Source organism: Micropterus dolomieu, linkage group LG06 (genome assembly GCF_021292245.1).
Source record: "Micropterus dolomieu isolate WLL.071019.BEF.003 ecotype Adirondacks linkage group LG06, ASM2129224v1, whole genome shotgun sequence".
In the NCBI taxonomy this organism is placed as follows: Eukaryota; Metazoa; Chordata; class Actinopteri; order Centrarchiformes; family Centrarchidae; genus Micropterus; species Micropterus dolomieu.
In genome coordinates, this window is record NC_060155.1 from 3,581,299 (window position 1) to 3,594,088 (window position 12,790).

The 12,790-nt window shown below is 40.1% G+C and overlaps 1 protein-coding gene and 1 non-coding gene across 2 annotated transcripts in view; one reads left to right on the forward strand and one right to left on the reverse strand.

Moving 5' to 3' along the window:
- The window catches only part of vipr2 (vasoactive intestinal peptide receptor 2), an 83,570-nt gene that overhangs the window by 19,339 nt on the left and 51,441 nt on the right, over nt 1-12,790 (reverse strand). The gene's annotated exons all lie outside the window — the stretch shown is intronic.
- Nucleotides 3,299-3,372, forward strand: trnat-agu. The gene has a single exon. It is a non-coding gene; the product is annotated as a tRNA-Thr (tRNA).

Consider the following 12,790-nt stretch of genomic DNA (forward strand, 5'->3'; position numbering starts at 1 on the left):
CAGTGAAGAGTACACAGACAGGTGTTCAGAAAATAGCTTAACTTCAGTCCACCAATCAGAACAGAGGACCCAGTCCTTTGATCTTTGATCAGCTAATTTACGTCACAAAGGTAACCAGCTCTACAACAGAGACACATAGGAATATTCCTCTGAAATTATCTAAATCTTTGCCTCAAACAAACCTCCCCAGAGACTAAACTATAGGTCGTATTGACAAAATGACTTGACCGGGAGCGGCAGAAGGCATTTGTGAACAATATGATGTATTTTTGTTTGGATAAAGTTGAAAAAAAGTGACCACTTTGCCAGTTGAAAAACTGGTACGTTCTGCGCTGGTCAAGAAAATTTGAGGAGAACTTACAATGGCAGCCAATAGAGAATTTACACTCTTGTCCTTTGGAAGGACACAGAGACAAATCTATAACTCCGAGGGATTTAAAAAGCCCATGTGAGGAACCACAACAAAATTTACTACGTTTCTGGTGTAAAATTATGCATGAAGAGTTAAAATTGTGGTCAAGCCAGTGAGTTAAAAAGAAAAATCTTACAAGATTTTCCGAGCCTGCTACACTGTAGTGATGATGTCACCCACTATAACTCACGCAATACACATCCATTATAAACTCAGAAAAGAGCTCAAAAAAGCATAAATCTTCTACAGCGACCGTGAACAAATCATAAAATATAGCAAAAAGCTGAATACATCATTAATAGATTAACTTCTTGTGACCAATTTACAGTTTAAATCAAGTCTGTAGCTGAAAGTATGTTGAACTACTTTCAAAGTGGAGTAGGTATGAGGAGGATTTCGACAGTCTCTCCATTAACTTACAATGGGAGAATTTTCCTGGAAAACCTTGAATATTTTGAAAAGTATTCAAGGTATCAATGACAACAGTAATAGCACCCCATTCCTCATTGAGCCGGACAACTTGGAGTTTAAACGGAGTTTCTACGTCAAAAGCTGGGGGACTAGTTAGCGGACAAAAAAACGTGACAGAAGAATAATAATAAAGGTTAGCAATAACATAGGATGCAAATGCTTGCAGCATTCACACCCAAATATGTTTAGTGCCTTGTTGGCAGAGTGTTAGACTTATAGTATAAACTGACAGCTCAAACCTCTCGTAGAGCAATTATTACATCCTACAAATGTGTTTCAAATATAAATACACGGAACCAGAGGGAATTATCTTCATGTGAGAATAAAAGGTGATAAAATGGTAATTGAACTGTTATTGTCCAAAAGAAGAGTTACCATATTACCAAGGGTGAGTAAAAGCAGGGATGTACTGGGACTGAAATTCAGCCCGTGACTTTGAGACAGAGAGGCCTTTTATGCAAGCACCGTGTGAGAATAAATAGTGTTGTACTTGTATACAGTCAATTTCATCATGATAAAGACCTTCATGAGAACTTTTGTGATACCTGCCTCTTAAGTTTGTACAAGCAAGGCACCACTGCACTGAACAAGACCAGGTCAAGCAAGCCTGAGTCAGTCAGAATGCTAAAATAATTAGATATAATCAAAAACTACAATGCAGTCCCATAAAATAGAGCAGTGTACGTGTGTGCATAAAAATCAAATCCCGCAGCTTCAGCTCTGAGTAGGCCTCTCCCTGGCTCAGCTCCCCTGTGCTGGACCCTGACTCTGCTTGTACTGATTATACAGCTACATATGAATGAGAAGAACATCAGTAATAAATATAACTAACAACTAACTAATCCATTTTCTTATTCTATCTATGCATAACTGCCTACCCAGCTCTGCACACTGCCCCTGTACCTGTCACTGTTTCTGGTTCCATTGTCCTTCTCCTGCTTCTCCTCCTCCTCCTGCTGCTTCTGTTTCTCATCCTTCTCCTACTGCTCCTGCTATTCCTCCTCCTGTTCCTTGTTCCTTCAATTGTTGTTTATAATATATATAAATATAGGCTGTAATGTAGCCTATATGCCTATACATAAATTCATATATAAATAATCTCAGGTTATAATAAATGCATTACTTATCAGTGCATGTGCAGGGTCCTGCCTCATCTGTGCCTGCCACAGCACCTTTCTACCAACGAAGACATCGGTTAACTTGGCGCAATTAGCTGCCTCTTGTGCCAACATTTTTGTCTTCTAAATTCTTATTTTTTCGGCAGCACATTTCTTTTTCCTCTTTCTTTCTTTTCGACATATTTACCTTCTCCATTGTGCTTGTCACACAACGCTGTGCTGAGTTCAGCCAAGATAAAACATATTGAGGTCGAATTCCCAGATGGAAAGTGAACTCCTTTGTTCGGTACAGTTGAGCCCAAGTTGGGAGGCGACGCTTGTATCCCCCCTCAATATTGAAAGTATTGGTTTGGCCCAGTCTGATAGACACCGACAGAGTTCACTGCTTTTAAAGTTGAACATAAGAAACTGAAAAATAAAAACTCTTGAACACAGGCCGGTTCGGCCTTAAATGGACCGGCAGTCTGGGATTGTTCCCAAAATTCCTGATGGCCAGTGAATAAAAGTGTAGATACACCTTCACTGATAAACATGGGAAACTGTTCTGCTGCAGCTCACACACATACAATTCGGACTGGCTGTGGATGTACAATGTAAAACCTTGCAAATACATTTGATCTACTATTTTGGAAACATATGTAGAGATTTTGCCAAATTTGGCAAATTTAGTACATATGCATAACTGGCTGTGTGTATTATCAAAACCTCCAGATGGTACCAAATGTTCTGCAAAGCTTATAATGTGTGGACTGATATCAATGCTCATTGTTTCTGTTATTAACAGCGTGTTGTTGACAGAGGAATCAAATGTACATACATGTTACAAAGATACAGTATTTGCTGACTCATGTAGAGAACCTTGCCAAGTAAAGTACAGTATTGTCTGTATCTATATATTATTTGGTCCTGGATACTTGGTGTTGGCGGTATCTAAAAACACAAGACAACACAAAACAGACTGTGAAATGAAACAACACAACACACATCCGGAACTGCTGTCACAGCTTTTTTTTTGGTCTTGCCAGGGATTGTTGAATCATACTCCTAGGGATGTCAGGATCAAACACTAACCAAATTCACAGAATTCATTTTCCCAGTCTCACAACAAAACAAGCTCACACTTTACTATAACATAGATAAATTTTCACATTTTAAAATGTTACCAACACATTTGTTTTTGGAACCTAGATAAGTTTTAGCTTTTGTGTCCAGGTATTCCCTCTGTATTGCGCTACAACCATAGTTGTAGGGGGCATTCGCTGTAGCAATTGAGTTTTTCTTTTCACCTGATGTGCAAGGTGCTATGGCTTAGTTGGTTAAAGTGCCTGTCTAGTAAACAGGAGATTCTGGGTTTGAATCCCAGCAGTGCCTTTTTTTTCGTGCTCCCCAGCACGTTCCATATGATCTTACCTTGCAGTGCATAAGTCTTGCAAACATATCCAGAGCGTTCCTATGTTTCTGTGCATGTATGACAGTCTATGTTTTGACCTTGCAATTTGAACTTGGATTGAACATTTGAATCTTACTGAAGATTCTGTCACAGTAAAAAATCTTCTTTCTTTCCCTCCATCCTTCTTTACCTTGTCCCTGTCCCTTCTCTATCCATCTGTATGTCCTCCTTTTCTTACCCATCTCCAGGCTCCTCCCGGGTTGAAGAAGAATCTGTTGAGAACATATGAGTCGTGGACTCCAGAGCAGATCAGTAAAGGTTGGCTCTTCTCCTCCTGAATACATTTCTGATGTCAGTGTGTTGTTGCTTCAAATTAGCTCTCTGTTATTTTAAGCAATATTGCAAACCTTTTTATTAATGCTATTATATGCATTTGTGAACAGTTCCGCTTTCTTTTTTAAGGAATGAATGTCTTACAGTACATCCTAGATCTAAGCTAACATCTAGATGTAGCTAATGAACTGGCGCTACGCTTAAAGAATCTGTGCTGTCATTTACAGTAAAGGAATAATTGACATTCTTATGACAAAAACTTGTGTTACTATAATCACAGGTATTGATACCAGTGTATGATTATTAGCTCAGGCTTTGAATCCCAGCGAGCTTGTAGGTTCTGGGACAGAAAATAAAAAGCAGCAAATGGGGATACAACACAGCATTCAAAAAGGTCTAAACCATCCTTAGCAGAATATAGCATCCTCTATGTTTAATTTGTTTGATGAATTATTAAAGATAATTGCCCTCAAGGTTTATAAAACACAGACATGCTGATAATGATTGATTGTTATAGTTATTTTGGTTGTTGACATGCTGTTGATTGTTTGTGTGTAGGAGGCATCCTGGCCAGAGCCCAGTCTCTGTTCTGTCTGGCTTGGTTTCATGCTGTCTGCCAAGAGAGACGCAACTACATACCACAGGTAAAACACACAAACGCCCAAGTGGTCACAGTTCTATAATTTCATCTCTGGACAAGGAATTCAAACTACTATAGCATTGCAAAGCCATTTAAAGGAGGACAAATATGGCACTTGTACAAATGATGTAACCGTCCTAGATACTGAACTAAGACAATGGCACAAACAGACTAACTAACCAGCTACTTTCCTAAAATGTCTTTCTTTTTTATGATTGCTCCTGGCATTAGCTGCCGTCACATTTAGATACTTAACTTTGATACTTACAGCATAATAATGCGCTTTAGTTCCCTTTGAAATCACAAGTTTTTCTGTAGTTTTTACTTGTAAAACCCAAAGATGTGTTCTTACATAAACAGTAGATGACCTTATTTCCACAGTAGTTTTCACGGGTACATAATTACTGAGCACAGTTCATATTCAGCGCATATCTATACACAACACAGCTGTGGAAATGATTTATTTATTCCCTAGCCAGTTATTGCCAAGTACAAAAACCATATACATTCATATCCACAGGGAAGAACTTACAATGACACTCACTAAAAAGTCACGGTCAACACATGAGGGTAAAAAAACTACCCCTGAGATATATATATATTCTTTGTCCTTACTGACCAGTATAGATAACGTGTTTTGTTCTTTGTGCTGTGCCTCCGGCAGAGTCTTTGTGTGTGTGTGTGTGTGTGTGTGTGTGTCTGTGTGTGTCTGTGTCTGTGTGTCTGTGTGTGTGTGTGTGTGCACAACTACGATTATTAGCCTTCGTTGTAAACTTGCCTGCTGGTCAACACGCTCACAATGTACACAACACAAAACGCAATGTATAAAGCAGCCCCCACATTGGTGAGGCCCTGCTGTTGTTTGTAGACCAAAGGGTTTGCAATGTCAAGCCATGACAGTGGAAGCGATTTTAAAAAGGGGACAAATTAAAGTGTCAACTGAAAATGGATATTACTGACCCGCTGCATGTGATGGTACCAATCACTACATTTTTGAAATTTAAGTGTAACTCAGTCTCACAGCAGCTCTAAATAAATCAAAATGGTGCGTTTTACCTCTTTTAGAGAACCAAGTTAAAATGTTTTGAAGCCAAACAGGGTATTTCTTCATTTGAACTATAGCTTTGGTGATAAATCATCTCTACATAACAAGATAGAGGGTGTAATGAATGACATCATTTGCATCTCTATAGAGAAAACCAGACTATTTAAATTCTCAGTTCAACCCCAAGGCAGAGATGAATCAGCACAAAACAGATAACAATTCTAAAAACAGTGAGGGAGTTTAAGCTATTGGGACCCTTGTGTCCAAAAGACCACAGGTTTTATAAATACTCAAATCTGATTTAGTGTCTGTTGTAAGTTAATATGGAAATTAAGCGAAACTCTAGACTCTGAATAACCTCATCACTGACGCATAATAAGATACTAAATTAATTGATTTTTTGTAGGCAAAAACAGATTTCTTCCTACTCATCATCTACATGCCACTTTGGCTGCAGTCGAATTGTCTTTTTTGCTTAGGAAGGTTCCTAACTACAGCCATCAGGCTAATTCTGGCATATTTACATTGCTGAAAAGCTGTTATGTTGATTAACATGCACTGTCCCTTTTAAATAAATAATTAAATAACTGGCTGGTTGAATTCTATAACTCCTCTCATTTTGTTTTCAGCACTATCTGTTTTGTTGTTACTTCCTATGAGTAATTAATGGTTAAATGTACCCTATATATAAAATTGAGTTTGTCACTGTACTTAGCTTCCATGTGTTATAAATTACATTTTCCTAAGACCTTATGAATTGTTCTTCACACCGTTCTTTGACCTCGTTTTCCATCGAGGTAACGGAAGAGTGTTTAGGAAAAGATGTCTGTGAAGATTCTCAGTCATCCAGGTCATAGTTATCCAAAAAAGGTTAAAATCAAGGTCATCTGGACTTGGTTGAAGATACTAGAAGACGTTTCATCCCTCATCCAAAGGACTTCTTCAGTTCTGACTGACTGGTAGGGAAACTAAGCTATTTAAACTCAGTGGCGTTGTTTGCCAAGATCGTTGATACCGCTGGTTCGTTAGTGTTCCTGGCTGCTAACGACAGTCATTATGGTCGTTAGGACTACCCGAAGCCAAGACTGAATGACCATCGTTGGCATCCTCACCTGAGGCCAATAGGTTAAGTTTGTTGAGTTTCCTGGGAAGTGATGAAAGGACCGCATTGTAAGTGGGGGATAAGTGGTGGCGTAGACCCCTCCTCTGTTCAGCGACAGCCAGGTGTGCGGAGGTGAAAAAGTAAACAGTGTTTGAACCTCTCTCTCATGCTCACTTTTCATTTGAACATTCGAGTGCAACACTGTGAATGCCTTTCAGGAAAGAAAAAAAGTATGCGCTGTTATCCCCATATTTTAACGATGATCATTCCTCGCCTCTCTCTATGACAGCAGGATGTACACCCTGCCCTGGACAGTGGCTGTGCAGAACAGTTATAAATGCTCTGACTTTCCAACATCGCCAGATGACAAGTTGCACAAACTAGTTTGTTTTCAGCATAAGCCTGCAATCATATTATTATCTTCCCATGTAGCTAAGTCAGGGCAGGATGCCTTGATATTGTGAAATTATTGTTTAAATGTCTTCAACCAAATTGGGTCTTTACATAACTCAGTTTTTGATGTCTACTGCTCATTTTACAGTTAGAGTGCAGTCAAATCTACCTTATTTAGTGTGATTCAGTTAAACACTAATGCATTTTCTTCAGGCAAATATTGACATCTGGTAGCTACTTGAGCTTTCAAAATGGAGCCTGCTGATAATGCTGATAATCACATTTTGCTTTTACAATCAGGTTGTAAATCCACTAAATAAAACTTCTCGAGTGCTGGTTTGCTAGTGATTGAGCAGTGTGATTTCAAACAAATATGAAGCTACATAGACATTTTTAACATGGGCAAAAGAACATGCGGTTGCACCTGTGATTACATGATAGTTGCTGCAGTTTGCCGTGTCAGGTTTACACTTGTCAACTTAAACCATCGCTTTTACAGTTTAGTTGCGGGTGTGTGGCAGAGAAGCAGGACGCTCTGGGACTCATTTTCTCTCTGTGTATTGCCTCAGAGTGGTCTGCCTGGTCGAATAATATGACGTGTCTGCAGTTGCAGCAGGAAGGTATCTCTAACCAACACACAATATTAACATATTCCCAGTAAACCCAATCAAGTAGCAAAGAAACATGTATTTGTAATTAAAGTGCCACAACGTTTGCACACTTGTTTCTCCTCTCTCTGTCTCTCCTGTTCCCTCAGTCTTGGTCCAATTCTCTCCCTTAACCAACCCCCTCATTGTGGGATAGTTTGGAAAAAGTAATAATTGCCCTATTGGAGACGGTGAACATACATAACGAACATGCCTGTGTGTTGTAGGTTTCTTGGGGATATGTGCATCATCCTTCCTTTAAGTCTCTCACTTTTCTCTGTTTACTTGTTTTTTCCCCCCAATTTTTTACTGGCCTCCCTCCCTACCCCTCTCTCTCGTTCTCTCTCTCTCTCAATGACTGAATCTCTGGAAAGTATTTCCATTTGGGATGGTAATGTTGTTCCTCATCCAAGAACATGATCGCCTAATTATTGAAACAGTCACATCTCCTTTCATCTAGTGCACCATCACTTACTCCTTTCTCGCCTCATCTTCTGTCAACCCTCTCATTTATTCTGTCCCTGTTTTCATCCTTTGTACAAGTCTGCGTAGAAACCACTTCATTTAAAACGACAGAGGAATAGACATCCAGAGAGAAGAGGCATAGAGAGGAAAGAGGAGAGATGAAAACAGAGATTGATTTTCACATGCAAAGTATATAACATTACTAAAAGAGAACATATACTCTGTGTGTGTGTGTGTGTGTGTGTGTGTGTGTGTGTCTGTGTGTGTGTGTGATCATCACAGAGCCACTGCAGCAGAAGAAAGATTAGGGTTTTTGTTTGCTGGCCATAGGAGAAGAATAAAAGTGGTAACTGGTGATGATGAAGTAAACTTTCTCACAGCGCTCAAAAAATAATAACAATAGTTTTTAATACAATAAAACAATGGAAAACCCATACATTGAATCATTCACTGAATGAGCAGCCATCGCTATGTGCATAAAACAAATGCATGCATACATGCATGAGCACAGTCTGCATCACTCATACACATGTAAGCTTATTTATTAAATGCAGCAGAAACATGCCCTGACAGTCTGTGAATACACACTCTAGCACAAAGTTACTGAACAAACAACACACACTTGATCATGCAAAGAATTACTGAACATGCCTACACAGTTTTCCTCCAACCCCTCACCTCATCCACCTATAGTGTCAGTGGGCAGATTACAACCGCTGATTGAATAGCCGTGAAGTGCAACAAACTGAGACTGCCCTCACACTCAATTATGTTTTAACACTTCTGTATTACGGTTACGTGTGTAGATATTCAGAATCAGAATCAGTTTTATGGCCAGGTATGTGTACACATACGAGGAATTTGACTCAGGATTGTACATTGCTCACGATGTGCTTACTTATACAATAATAAAATAATAATATAATAATAATAAAATACAATCAGACACAAACTACAGAGTAGACAACACTAATATACACACTATGAACAAAACAATATAGACATATTGACAAATAGTGCAGTAATCAGAGTGCAAAGGATGCAAGAGTAAACTATTCTCATTATGTACATGTTGAAGGTGGATATGATATACAGGTACACATACACATACAGTACATGCATACATGTACACATGTACACAGTGTGATGGAGCATAGTGCAAAGGATGCTGGAAAAAATAAATAAATAAGACCTGTGACCTTATGACCTGAGGTAGGAGTATTGGTATACAGTATGTACAATATGACATAGTATGAACAGCACTGAAATAGAGAATGGTAAATAAATAATAAGTGAAAACCAGTAAACAGGTGCTGATTAGAGACAAAGTTACTGGGTTCTTGCACAGGAATTGTTCCTGACACTGTGAGTCAGAAATCAACTGTTCATCAGAGTGATGGCTTGTGGGAAGAAACTGTTCCTGAGTCTGTTGGTTTTGGCGTACAGTGCTCTGTAGCACCTACCAGAGGGGAGGAGCTGGATCTGCAGTGATGTTTCCTGCCCATTTCCTGACTCTGGAAATGTATAAGTCCTGAATGGAGGGCAGGTTGGCACCGATTATTTTTTCTGCAGTCCTGACTGTACGTTGTAGTCTGTTCTTGTCCTTTTTGGTGGCAGATCCAAACCAGACAGTGATGGAGGTGTAGAGAACAGACTGGATGATGGCTGTGTAGAACTGGATCAGCAGCTCCTTAGGCAGGTTGAGCTTCCTGAGCTGACGCAGGAAGTACGTCCTCTGCTGGGCCTTCTTGATGATAGTGTCAGTGTGAGCTCCCACTTCAGGTCCTGGGATATAGTGGATCCCAGAAACCTGAAGGATTCCACAGCAGACACAAGGCTGTTGAGTATGGTGATGTGGGGCAGAGTGGGGGGGCTCCTCCTGAAGTCCACGGTCATCTTCACAGTTTAAGCTGTGTTAAGCTCCAGGTTGTTCTGACCGCACCAGAGAGCCAGCTGATCAACCTCCCGTCTGTAGGCCGACTCGTCACCGTCCCGGATGAGGCCAATGACCGTTGTGTCGTCAGCGAACTTCAGGAGTTTGACAGATGGGTCCCCTGAGGTGCAGTCGTTGGTGTTGTAGCAGACCTAAAGATTTTTAGTTATGCATTTTAATAAATTTATGAGAATTGATACCCAATTACGAATTCATAATTGAAGATTCATAAAATCAAAATTTTCCTCGTTTAAGGCACCATCGGAGTTGTTATAATCCTAGAGTCTCCGGACCTCTAGGTAGTTTTGAATAATTATACAATTATTACTAGTGATCAGTTAGTTAATAATCGCTCAATTATCTTAAATCAGTCAGTCAGTCTCATATCTAAAAATATCTCAATTCTCTTGGCAGGAACTAGAAATAGGCAACACACACAGCTCTTGATTATATTACAGTTAATTTATTCTCTAACTAAGGTGATAAAAAGATGGTTGGATACAGGGAACATAAACATTTGCTGAACAATGAGCCTGGAGGTTCGATTGTGGGAAGCATTTGACTCATACGGCATAGAAGAGCTAATGAAAGTAAACTAATGCTGTGATTTTAGGAGTTAAGAGGGGAATATCTGATCACAGAACGTGTGTTAAGTCTTACTGCTTGTCGACAGCCTGCTTTTGGCCTGTTGCACGGGTCCCACGCTAGCTGCCCGATACTGGCTTTTTGCTAGGGATTCTCCGGGGTTCTCCGTGTCTGATTGAAAACGCCTCCTCCGTCTGGCAATTCGGCTGTTTTCAGGTTTCCTTCGTTGTAGCTGGCGAGACCACGTGGCTTGGTCTGACCTCGGTGAAGTTGGCTCGACGAAAAAGGCTTAAAATGGAACTTGGTCGTTCCTGAATTAGTCCAGTGTAACTTAACGGACTGATAACTTTAACAAACAAAAGAAATAAAAAAAATAAAACAAACTGAAGGCAGATCGATGTCTCGGCACTTCATGTGTGTAGCTTCAAGCGAAACAAAAGGCCTGTTTCGCTGGCCGAGACTTGTTGCCGGCAGGCACGCACGCGCGTGCAGAGCGAGCAAGAGAGCCAACAGCAAAGAGAAGAAAGAGAACGCGCGAGGTCGCGTGTCGCTCTTTTGTTGCCTGGGGCGTGGTTCCCCAGGGGGCGTCTCAGGTTTCCCAAGGGACTGCCTTTCTAAACTTAATGTCTAAAGAAAAGAAATCTATTTGCACGTATTATAATCAAATATTTTCCACAATCGAACCTCAATGGTTGAACAGTTGTACTGTTCTAGGCATTTGGTAACAGGAAACAATTGTCACATTATTGGTCAGGATATTTATACATTTAACGGCATTTCCGACGAGGGCATGTAATACTTATTTCGTCCACTTGGGGGAGCTCAGGTTACATGAGGAAAGCTTGGATTAAATCAAAGATCGTCTCTCCTTAGGAACTGGGAATATTGTTGATTCATCCTTAAATTCAAGCTGGTGATTGAGAGTATAGTAAAACATTCCTTTCTCATCATTTCTAAAGGAATTTTGTAGGAAAGTATTATGAACAAGCATTGATTACATTAGATGAAGGAGTGTCTTGCTGAAAATAAAAACACTGCACAAGTAACTTTCTTTTCAGCACTAATATCAACAACAGTTAACATAACTACTCAAATAGAGGCAAACGTAATCAGGTAACTAAAGATTTAATTAAACTTAATTAAATGCTTTGAGTCTTTGGAGACTGCAGTCCTTTTACATTGAAAGTTCAGTGTCTGGACCATATCACACTTGGGTTAGACAGGGGTTTTCCTTTTTGATGTGGTAATAAAACAAAGAATAAGGTCAGTTGCCACGGAAACGTGTGTGGGGGGGGCAGTTTTGATAGGCTGTTCAGGGAGATGCCAATGCTGGTTCATATCCCTTTGTCAGTTTAACAGTCAGGCCCCGCGTTATCAGCTTCGGAATCAAAAAGGTGCCAGTTTTATGTTCGGGATAGCACTTAGAGAAAGCAACTTTGACCCCTCCCCTTCTTCTCTGGGGAGGAGAAAGGAATTTAGGGTAGCTCCAAATTTATTCAATGTAAAATGCACAAATCCACACCGTTGTTCACTACATATTTCAAGTGTTCATTCCTTTTAATTTTGATGATTATAACTGACAACTAATGAAAACCCCAAAATCAGTATCTCAGAAAATTTGAATATTGTGAAAAGGTTCAATATTGAAGAAACATGGTGCCACACTCTAATCAGCTAATTAAGTCAAAACACCTGCAAAGGCCTTTAAATGGTCTCTCAGTCGAGTTCTGTAGGCTACACAATCATGGGGAAGACTGCTGACTTGACAGCTGTCCAAAAGACGACCATTGACACCTTGCACAAGGAGGGGAAGACACAAAAGGTCATTGCTAAAGAGGCTGTCAGTTCACAGAGCTCTGTGTCCAAGCACATTAATAGAGAGGCGAAGGGAAGGAAAAGATGCGGTAGAAAAAAAGTGTACAAGAAATAGGGATAACCGCACCCTGGAGAGGATTGTGAAACAAAAGCCATTCAAAAATGTGGGGGAGATTAACAAAGAGTGGACTGCAGCTGGAGTCAGTGCTTCAAGAACCACCACGCACAGACGTATGTAAGACATGGGTTTCAGCTGTCGCATTCGTTGTGTCAAGCCACTCTTGAACAAGACACAGCGTCAGAAGCGTCTCGCCTGGGCTAAAGACAAAAAGGACTGGACTGCTGCTGAGTGGTCCAAAGTTATGTTCTCTGATGAAAATAAATTTTGCATTTCCTTTGGAAATCAAGGTCCCAGAGTCTGGAGGAAGAGAGGAGAGGCAC